Genomic DNA, 12,125 nt, shown 5'->3' on the forward strand with positions numbered 1-12,125 from the left:
GTTGTTGATTTGTGGAACCAATTGCCGCGTAACATTGTGGAGGTGGGGTCCCTCGATTGTTTCAAGCACGGGTTGGACAAGTATATGAGTGGGATTGGGTGGTTATAGAATAGGAGCTGCCTCGTATGGGCCAATAGGCCTTCTGCAGTTACCTTTGTTCTTATGTTCTTATGTTCTTATGTTATCTTGAGATGATTTCGGGGCCATAGTGTCCCCGCGGCCCGGTCCTCGACCAGGCCTCCACCCCCAGGAAGCAGCCCGTGACAGCTGACTAACACCCAGGTACCTATTTACTGCTAGGTAACAGAGGAATAGGGTGAAAGAAACTCTGCCTATTGTTTCTCGCCGGCGCCTGGAATCGAACCCGGGACCACAGGATCACAAGTCCAGCGTGCTGTCCGCTCGGCCGACCGGCTCCCACTAGCTGTACCCCTAACACAGCTTCTGCACAATGTGATATATTCCTGGAGAGAAGTGTGATAATATTCCTCAACACATCACGTCATTTATAACTCAAAAATTAGCAACATTTCAATAAGCCAAGGAGCGAGTCTGCTGGACACTGAACCACGTCTAAGTTAAGTGACAAGAAAGCCAGAATTTGGTCATCTGATTATTAAGGTGAGAGAGCGAGGCGTCGTGCCGGCACAAGTTGAGGCTGGAGAGTGTTGTTGAGGTGACAGGCGCTCCGTCCGCACACATATGGCGCCTTGCTTCACTTACACTTAAATATACCATAATTAGTCTGTGATTCATCAAGCTTATTTATATTCACTGAGACTGCTATATTACCTGACTGCTGGTAAGTGATACATCCTCACTCATCGGCTACCTAACTATCCTCATATCCATGTTTGTCAGGTGGCTCGGTGCCTATCTTGAGATCTTGAGGTTATCTTGAGATGATTTCGGGGCTTTTAGTGTCCCCGCGGCCCGGTCCTCGACCAGGCCTCCACCCCCAGGAAGCAGCCCGTGACAGCTGACAACACCCAGGTACCTATTTTACTGCTAGGTAACAGAGAACCAGGATGGTTCTGGGTTAGGAACTGGGATAGGAACCACACCTATCCAGAACAGGTGTGGTTCTCCGTAGTCGGGGACAGGAAGACTGTTAGGAGTGTCGACGTCCCCCCCTACCCCTACCCCTCACTGGGCTAACCTTGCTCAGGACACAACCTACAACCGCTGTATAGCTATCAGGTACCTATTTACTGCCTGATGAAGAAAGCCTTCACATGAAATGAAACGTTGCCCAAACGTCTTGTCGTGCGAGTCTAAGGCGGTTGCCATACACGTCAGTGTTGTGAAGCAACACGTCAGTGTTGTGAAGCAACACGTCAGTGTTGTGAAGCAACATGTAAACATGAGACGTAACTCCTGCAGCCTAGTGTGGTCCAATACCTGGGACGTTATTATCAACGTTGGTCATCGATCAAAAAACCTCATGTAATACAAGTAATACATTTTACATTGTATTTTACTTAATAAATTAACTTTAATTAACAATTCTATAACTTTATTCATAAATGGTTGTATTTTTATAATTTACTTAATTTAAAAATTAAGTTAATTCCGAATTATACAATGAAATATACTGTGAAGTAACAAAGAGTTAGGGTGACATGATTAAAGAGTACAAGTAGATGGATGGGTGTAACAAGGGTGATATTAATAAGGTATTCAATATATATCAACACACAATAGAACACAAAACAATGGAATTTAATTGGATAAGTTTTGATTTTTGATAATAATGGAAGGTGTAGTGAGAGAACTGGTGGCATTATGTGGAGCTCTGAGGGTAGAGTTGGATTCGCTGCGGGGTGAGACAAGGCAGATGAAACAATGGGTCTACCCTCAAGAGGAAGCAAAGGAGGAGAGAAGCATTAGGAAGTCTTCGTCTTGGAGTTGTCCGCAGGGAACTCCAAGACGAGAGGGAATAGGGAACAGGGAACTTAACAAGACTTTGACAAGGCCGCCTACAGCTGTCCTAAAGACCTCCAAATCATTCATCGTGCTGGAACACGAGGGCTTTAGGGAGACTGCAGTTCACCTGCGGGACAATGGAACGAAAGGAGCCCCGGAAAAGGAAGTAGCTAAACGAATTTTGGATGTGAGAGATTCCCAGGTGAGGTTTCTGGGTAGCAATTTTTGTGCCAGGGATAGGAGGGAACAGGTTAGGGGTTTGCTATCCGGGAGCAGGGATTGAGGATATTGTAAACAACGTGAATAATATTATGGGTTGTTGTTGTTTAAGATTTGGCTACTCAGAACGACATATCCATGTAGCACGGGCTATAGTGAGCCCGTAACAAAGTTTGGTTATTCGCTATAACCTCTTTTCTGTGACATTTGGTTGAAATAGGAACAAACCCATTATTTGTATTAGTTCCGGAGGAAAAGATGTAGGACGAGTTAGGAGTGAGGAACTGATTCAGAGGTTTAAGACAGCCATAGAATTAGTTAGGAGCAAGGGAGGAATCCCGATCATAAGTGGCATTCCTCCAAGAAAGGGAAGTGAATGGTTGTCAAGGGCACTTGGTGTCAATTGCCGACTGGATAAATATTGTAAATCAAATGCAATACCCTTCATTGATAACTGGGAACACTTATATGGAAGGAATGACATGTATGCTCGGTATGGGGTGCATCTATCTAGGGCTGGGGTTGTTGCTGTTGCCGACTCGTTGGAACCTGTGGTAGGAGGGGGGTTAGTTTGGGTTTAAATTGTTAATAGATAGAGGTATGGGAATTGATATGAAGAAAGGAGGCAATAAAAATATGTGTTGGTGGGGGTTAAAAAATGGCAAAATGAACAGAGCCTTATAATGTATATATAAATATATATATCTTATATAAATAAAAATGGAAATGTTCGTTTGTGCATAACCGCTAATCTCCGAAAGTTCTTCACTAATTGCTTTGAAATTTTCACACAACGTTCCATTCGCATCCGAGCAGGTTTTTATATGCATACTATATAGACGTTACGTCTGTGACGAATAAAAAAAACATGCTTTTTTTCTGAAAAACTGTGTTATTCATAAGTTTTTCATGTGAGGGATATCTTCGAAACATCTTTACAGATTGCTTTGAAATTTTAACACAACGTTACATTCGAATAGGCTTGTCTTTTTATATATCTACTATATACATGCCTCACCTGTGACAGGAAAAAACATGCATTTTGAAAAAAAAACAGCGCCATCTGTTGGACGTAAGAGCAACACACGCTGTAATCTCCGAAAGTTCTTCACCAATTGCTTTAAAATTTTGACACAACGTTGCATTCGAATTGGAGCATGTTTTTATATACCTACTATATAGATGCCACCCCTCTGACAGGTAAAAACATGCGTTTTTGAAAAACAGCGCCATCTGTTGCAAATAATAGCAACATGCATGCTAAACTAAATATGTCACGAATTTCATTTCAATGTTTCCGATTGCATTGATAAATAGATTTTGATAATATATTGATTTTGATAATATATTGATTTTGATAAATAGATTTTCCATAGATTTTTATTTATTTTCATTTTGATTTAATTATTTTGTGTGAATTGCATTGGAATTGAGCTGTGTTGTTTACCATACCGTTCATTTCATGAGTATAGTTTATTTTTTTATGTTTTCATATTTTCATTTCATTTTCTCACTGTTTTTCTTATATTTCAGTGATGGGAACATCAGATCACTTGATGTTCCCAATTTTCTGATGGGAACATCAGACCATTTGGGAAGGCATCGGACGAGGGAGTGGGGAATGGTGGGGAGGACGAGGGGACGGAAGTGAGAGATGGTGGGGAGGACGAGGGGACAAGGGAGGTGGGGGGGGTAATGGTGGGGAAGGACGAGGGGACGGGGGAGTTTGGGAAGGTGGGGAAGAGGGGATGGGAGAATGGAGAATGGTGGGGAGGACAAAGGGACAGGGAAGGTTGCTGTGGCTCAGCAATGCACATGCGTTGCTCAGTTTTACCTGTCACAGGTGTGGCATCTATACTTATACTTACGAAATAAACGGTATGGTAAACAACCCAGCTCAATTCCAACACACTGTCACACAAAATAATTAAAAAAAAAAAATCGAAATCTATGAAAATAAAATTTATCAATGCAATTGGAAACATTGAAATGGAATTCATGACTTATTTAGTATAGCGTGCATGTTGCTATTATGTGCAACAAATATTATATGAAAATTCGTGTTAGAATTATTAATCTTACTTTTTCGGTCATATTTAACAACATATATATATATATATATATATATATATATATATATATATATATATATATATATATATATATATATATATATATATATATATATATAAATATATATATATATATATATATATATATATATATATATATATATATATAAGGCACAACTCTCCTAAACACGAGAGTCAAGTATACAACTTTAGAACACTTTCCCACCAGGAGACTCGAACCCTAGCCAGCACAGAAGCCTTCCAGCAACAGGCATAACAGGTACGCCTTAGCACTTGCTCTAGTGCTCTTGGGAGGTGGTGATCTTTGTGGTATTTAAATACTCCGAAATTACCATCTCTTTTAAGGGTCTGAGCAGGTGGTGGAGAGGGTTAAGGCGTACCTGTTATGCCAGTTGCTGGAAGGCTTCTGTGCTGGCTAGGGTTCGAGTCTCCTGGTGGGAAAGTGTTCTAAAGTTGTATATATATATATATATATATATATATATATATATATATATATATATATATATATATATATATATATACATATATGTATATATATATATGTATATATATATATATATATATATGTATATATATATATATATAATATATATATATATATATATATATATATATATATATATATATAATATATATATATATATATATATATATATTTTATATATATATATATATATATATATATATATATATATATATATATATATATATATATATATATAATTGGCATCCCAAATATATATATACATATATATTTATTTATTGTTGAATATGACCGAAAGGTCAAGATTAATTCTAACCGAATCTTCTCAATTTTCTTACGTTTTTCTTCACTGTCGAGGGTAATATAAAAATTAACTCTCCAAAATTCATTATTTTATTTTTGGTCTGACGCCTGAAAGCGTTTTGTGATGCTTATTACATTTTCAAAGACTAGTTTATATATAACATACATCATACTTAGACTCGTTCTGGGTGAGGTAATATGGTACAAAAGTTTTGGGTGAGGTGACAAAGTTATGCCAGAACACGAATCAATAGGCAAATCCACAATGGCCGTGACGAGGATTCGAACCTGCGTCCGAGAGCATCCCAGACGCTGCCTTAATCGACTGAGCTACGACATGGTCAAAAGGAGTTGAAACCGAAGTTCTACTGAACTTACTGGATCCTGCAGGGAGTTGTGTAAAACCCAGGTTTGTGCCTCGGAGAGGCTGCAGGATCCAGTAAGTTCAGTAGAACTTCGGTTTCAACTCCTTTTGACCATGTCGTAGCTCAGTCGATTACGGCAGTGTCTGGGATGCTCTCGGACGCAGGTTCGAATCCTCGTCACGGCCCTTGTGGATTTGTTCATTTGATGCATCAGGCAATTGTGATTTCTGTGTGTTACGAATCAATGAGTATAAATTGGATATGAAAACATAAGAATGGAAGTAACTGCAGAAGGCCTATTAGCCCATACTTCCTCTTGGAAGTATGGGCTAATAGGCCTCTTCTATATTGGTTTGGAGTCTTGAAGTGGGTAGAATATAGTTGTGCATTAACTGGCTGTTGATTGCTGGTGTTGACTTTTTGATGTGTTGTGCCTCGCTGATGTTGAGTCTCCTGCTATCGCTGTATTTATCGATGATTTCTGTGTTGCTTGTTAAGATTTCTCTGGTGATGGTCTGGTTGTGTGAAGAGATAATATGTTCCTTGATGGAGCCCTGTTGTTTGTGCATTGTTAATCGCCTGGAAAGAGACGTTGTTGTCTTGCCTATATACTGAGTTCTTTGGGGCTTACAGTCCCCAAAAGGACATGTGAAGGGCCTCATGAGTTGAGGGCTATTCTTATGTTCTTAATATGTTCCATAGATCAATCAACCTATTTCCAAACCAGTATTTATCCAGGTATATTTACCCGAACGTAAAGTTATCCACTTTTATCCATTGTTTTGTGTTCTATTTTGTGTTGTATATTTAACACCTTAATAATATATTGAAGTATCAACTTCAGTCAGAGGCAGAACTATTTGGCTGGCAGAACCCGGGTGCATGGGGGGGGGGGGAGTTGTGTGACCCCCCGGTTAGGCTTCAGTGGAAGTTTCGGGATCCTGGTGGGGTCAGTAGCACTCCAGGTTGCAATTCTTTTACCATGTCGTGGTGGAGTTGACTAGAGAGCATTTGGGAACACTCAGCACATAGGTACCCAATCCATTCCTTCCACTCGTCCCATCCCAAATCCTTATTCAGATTGATTGATGAAGATTGAGCCACCCAAGAGGTGGCACGGGCATGAATAGCCCGTAAGTGGTGGCCCTTTTGAGCCATTAACAGTATCAAGAGCTGATACTGGAGATCTGTGGAGGTGTGACTGCACCCTGTGTGACGGGAGATATCTCCCCCGTGGCGTGACGGGAGATGTCTCCCCCGTGGTGTGACGGGAGATGTCTCCCCCGTGGTGTGACGGGAGATGTCTCCCCCGTGGTGTGACGGGAGATGTCTCCCCCGTGGTGTGACGGGAGATGTCTCCCCCGTGGTGTGACGGGAGATGTCTCCCCCGTGGTGTGACGGGAGATGTCTCCCCCGTGGTGTGACGGGAGATGTCTCCCCCGTGGTGTGACGGGAGATGTCTCCCCCGTGGTGTGACGGGAGATGTCTCCCCCGTGGCGTGACGGGAGATGTCTCCCCCGTGGCGTGACGGGAGATGTCTCCCGCGTGGCGTGACGGGAGATGTCTCCCCCGTGGAGTGACGGGAGATGTCTCCCCCGTGGTGTGACGGGAGATGTCTCCCCCGTGGCGTGACGGGAGATGTCTCCCCCGTGGTGACGGGAGATGTCTCCCCCGTGGCGTGACGGGAGATGTCTCACCCGTAGCGTGACGGGAGATGTCTCCCCCGTGGCGTGACGGGAGATGTCTCCCCCGTGGTGACGGGAGATGTCTCCCCCGACATCTTCCATTGCTATATAGTCTAATGGCTTGGCGGTTTTTCCTGATAGTTGCCTTCACTTCAGAACATAGGTTCGAACCCTGATCAAGGCCTTTGTAGACCTGATCAATGTCCTATTTGTTATGCCCACCCATCCACTTGTTTACATCAGTCAGGTCATCCAGAACTTCTTAGCTGCCTCTTGAATGGAAATTAGACACATTTAATCTCTTTAATCCCTGAGATTAACTTTATAACCGTTCCATTCACTTGGGCTCTAGGAAACTCGAACCGCGGACCCCACCTGTGTGAGGCCAAATCGAGCTTGGACCGTGGTCGTGGGTCAGTAATCCTTGTGAGCTTCAGTAGTTGAGAGCGGGGAAAGTCGACACTCCCAGTGTGGCAGTAGGATGGGCCTTCTGGAAACTTATTAATATTAATCAGTAGATTAATTACTTATTAAGATTAATCAGTAGCTCGTTCGATTGAACTTCGGCCTCACAACCATGAGGTCAACGGTTCGAGTCTCTTAGACTCCACTCAGGAATCTAATGACTGGAATGTATATTCCAGGGAAGTGTGAATGCCAGTTAGTTGTAATCTTTCACTCATCTGGGGAGTGGACTTTCACTCATCTCCCATAAAGGGAGCTGGTCGGCCGAGCGGACAGCACGCTGGGCTTGTGATCCTGTGGTCCTGGGTTCGATCCCAGGCGCCGGCGAGAAACAATGGGCAGAGTTTCTTTCACCCTATGCCCCTGTTACCTAGCAGTAAAATAGGTACCTGGGTATTAGCTGTCACGGGCTGCTTCCTGGGGGTGGAGGCCTGGTCGAGGACCGGGCCGCGGGGACACTAAAAAGCCCCGAAATCATCTCAAGATAACCTCAAGATATATCTGGTTCAAGGGGTTACGTCCACTCTCTAATATGGCGACAACATTGACCTGCATAATCCAAATGGGGCCAAGAAAATGAAGATAAAGCTTGAGAATAACATAAGTTGTTGCATTGTTAACGCTTCTCGAAATATATTCTAGAATCCTATATCGATATATGTATAGTTCTTTGGTTTATATCCATACTAGTGATGTCTTCCCCTCGTTTTCCGCGCTATGATTTCCCAATTTGAACCGTGTCAAACTGATATCTGCTACCCTAATCATCACTACCTGCCTCAAAGCGAAGCATTTGTCAGCATTAAACTGTATCTGCCAATCATTCATCCACTTCAACATCTGGCTTGATCATCTTAATAACCTGGGGCCAGATTCACGAAAGCACTTACGCAAGCACTTACGAACGTGTACATCTTTCCTCAATATTTGACGGCTTTGGTTACATTTATTAGACAGTTTACAAGCATGAAAACTTCCCATTCAACTGTTGTTATTGTTATAAACAGCCTCCTGGTGCTTCGGAGCTCATTAACTGTTTAATAATTGGAAACAAAGCCGACAAAGATTGAGAAAAGATGTACAGGTTCGTAAGTGCTTGCGTAAGTGCTTTCGTGAATCTGGCCCCAGGTTTTGAGCCTGGTAATGATGATAAAGTTTCAAAGTACGAGCTAGATGGTGTTCAGATTGTGAAAGGGATCTGGGAGTTATGATTAGTAAGAATTTAAAACCAAAAAATCAATGCGTAAATGTTCGTAATAAGGCAAATAGGACACTGGGATTTATTAATCGAAGCGTTAGTAACAAGACACCTGGTGTGGTTCTTCAGCTATATCTTGCTCTGGTTAGGCCCTATTTAGATTATGCAGTTCAGTTTTGGTCGCCGTACTATAGAATGGATTTCAATTAAGTCTTATTAAAGTGAGGATAATGCTGGTATTCACTGTTCACTTGAACGTGTCCAGCGTAGGATGACAAAGTTAATTCCCCAAATTAGAAATCTGTCATTTGAATAGAGATTAACAAAGCTTAAGTTGCATTCACCGGAAAGGCGAAGAGTTAGGGGTGACATGATAGAGGTTTACAAGTGGATGAATGGACATAACAAAGGGGGATGTTAATAGGGTATTACAAGTATCAACTCAAAAGGAATACGAAATAATGGGTATAAATTTAGATTTAGGAAAGACCTGATTAGATCTAAACATTTATTATTATCAACATCTTTATTGACAAAATTAATTACAATTTTGCCTAATCTGAGGATATCAATTAAGTCTTATTAAAGTGAGGATAATGCTGGTATTCACTGTCACGCAGGACAGAGGGTCATACATAAGACAATAGGTCTAAACTGTAGGCTGAAGCACATATATATCATGGTTACAATCAATGTTTTAATGTAGGAATATGTGAAAACAACTTTCTACTGTGCACTGCCACACAAGGGCAGGGATGTGCACTGCCACACAAGGGCAGGGATGTGCACTGCCACACAAGGGCAGGGATGTGCACAGCCACACAAGGGCAGGGATGTGCACTGCCACACAAGGGCAGGGATGTGCACTGCCACACAAGGGCAGGGATGTGCACTGCCACACAAGGGCAGGGATGGGTTCATAAGTGATGCAGCTTAAAAATAATATAAAATTGTTCTTCAGTCTTTAAAATGAACAAAGAAATTTTGGATAAATTGTTAGGATGTCGTCCAGAGCCCCTGAGTCAATGACATAGTTACACAGTTGTTGGTACAAGAGGCCAGGAGGTGTAAAGTCCTTTACGGTTAAACACGTGTTAAATACATCCACACCAAATAAAACAAGACATAATGGATATAGATTGAGTAAATTTTGATTCAGAAAAGAACTACGTTAATACCACTTTGGAGAGAGAGAGAGAGAGAGAGAGAGAGAGAGAGAGAGAGAGAGAGAGAGAGAGAGAGAGACAGGAGAGAGAGAGGAGAGAGAGAGGAGAGAGAGACAGGGGAGACAGGGGAGAGAGAGAGAGGAGAGAGAGGAGAGAGAGAGAGAGAGAGAGAGAGAGAGAGAGAGAGAGAGAGAGAGAGAGAGAGAGAGAGAGAGAGAGAGAGAGAGAGAGAGAGACAGGAGAGAGAGAGGAGAGAGAGAGGAGAGAGAGACAGGGGAGACAGGGGAGAGAGAGAGAGGAGAGAGAGGAGAGAGAGAGAGAGAGAGAGAGAGAGAGAGAGAGAGAGAGAGAGAGAGAGAGAGAGAGAGAGAGAGAGAGAGAGAGAGAGAGAGAGAGAGAGAGAGAGAGAGAGAGACAGGAGAGAGAGAGGAGAGAGAGAGGAGAGAGAGACAGGGGAGACAGGGGAGAGAGAGAGAGGAGAGAGAGGAGAGAGAGAGAGAGAGAGAGAGAGAGAGAGAGAGAGAGAGAGAGAGAGAGAGAGAGAGAGAGAGAGAGAGAGAGAGAGAGAGAGACAGGAGAGAGAGAGGAGAGAGAGAGGAGAGAGAGACAGGGGAGACAGGGGAGAGAGAGAGAGGAGAGAGAGGAGAGAGAGAGAGAGAGAGAGAGAGAGAGAGAGAGAGAGAGAGAGAGAGAGAGAGAGAGAGAGAGAGAGAGAGAGAGAGAGAGAGAGAGAGAGAGAGAGAGAGAGAGAGAGAGAGAGGAGAGAGAGAGAGAGAGAGAGACAGGGGAGACAGGGGAGAGAGAGAGAGGAGAGAGAGGAGAGAGAGAGAGAGAGAGAGAGAGAGAGAGAGAGAGAGAGAGAGAGAGAGAGAGAGAGAGAGAGAGAGAGAGAGAGAGAGAGAGAGAGACAGGAGAGAGAGAGGAGAGAGAGAGGAGAGAGAGACAGGGGAGACAGGGGAGAGAGAGAGAGAGAGAGAGGGGAGACAGGGGAGAGAGAGAGAGGAGAGAGAGGAGAGAGAGAGAGAGAGAGAGAGAGAGAGAGAGGAGACAGGGGAGAGAGAGAGAGGAGAGAGAGGAGAGAGAGAGAGAGAGAGAGAGAGAGAGAGAGAGAGAGAGAGAGAGAGAGAGAGAGAGAGAGAGAGAGAGAGAGAGAGAGAGAGAGAGAGAGAGAGAGAGAGAGAGAGGGGAGACAGGGGAGAGAGAGAGAGAGAGAGAGAGAGAGAGAGAGAGAGAGAGAGAGAGAGAGAGAGAGAGAGAGAGGGGAGACAGGGGAGAGAGAGAGAGGAGAGAGAGGAGAGAGAGAGAGAGAGAGAGAGAGAGAGAGAGAGAGAGAGAGAGAGAGAGAGAGAGAGAGAGAGAGAGAGAGAGAGAGAGAGAGAGAGAGAGAGAGAGAGAGGAGAGAGAGACAGGAGAGAGAGAGGAGAGAGAGACAGGGGAGAGAGAGAGAGGAGAGAGACAGGGGAGACAGGGGGAGAGAGAGAGAGGAGAGAGAGGAGAGAGAGAGAGAGAGAGAGAGAGAGAGAGAGAGAGAGAGAGAGAGAGAGAGAGAGAGAGAGAGAGAGAGGAGAGAGAGAGAGAGAGAGAGAGAGAGAGAGAGAGAGAGAGAGAGAGAGAGAGAGAGAGAGAGAGAGAGAGAGAGAGAGAGAGAGAGAGAGAGAGAGAGAGAGAGAGAGAGAGAGAGAGAGAGAGAGAGAGAGAGAGAGAGAGAGAGAGAGAGGGGAGACAGGGGAGAGAGAGAGAGGAGAGAGAGGAGAGAGAGAGAGAGAGAGAGAGAGAGAGAGAGAGAGAGAGAGAGAGAGAGAGAGAGAGAGAGAGAGAGAGAGAGAGAGAGAGAGAGAGAGAGAGAGAGAGAGAGAGAGAGAGAGAGAGGAGAGAGAGACAGGAGAGAGAGAGGAGAGAGAGACAGGGGAGAGAGAGAGAGGAGAGAGACAGGGGAGACAGGGGAGACAGGGGAGAGAGAGAGAGGAGAGAGAGGAGAGAGAGAGAGAGAGAGAGAGAGAGAGAGAGAGAGAGAGAGAGAGAGAGAGAGAGAGAGAGAGAGAGAGAGAGAGAGAGAGAGAGAGAGAGAGAGAGAGAGAGAGAGAGAGGAGAGAGAGACAGGAGAGAGACAGGAGAGAGAGAGGAGAGAGAGAGAGAGAGAGAGAGAGAGAGAGAGAGAGAGAGAGAGAGAGAGAGAGAGAGAGAGAGAGAGAGAGAGAGAGGAGAGAGAGAGAGAGAG

This window comes from Procambarus clarkii, chromosome 23 (genome assembly GCF_040958095.1).
Source record: "Procambarus clarkii isolate CNS0578487 chromosome 23, FALCON_Pclarkii_2.0, whole genome shotgun sequence".
Classification (NCBI taxonomy): domain Eukaryota; kingdom Metazoa; phylum Arthropoda; class Malacostraca; order Decapoda; family Cambaridae; genus Procambarus; species Procambarus clarkii.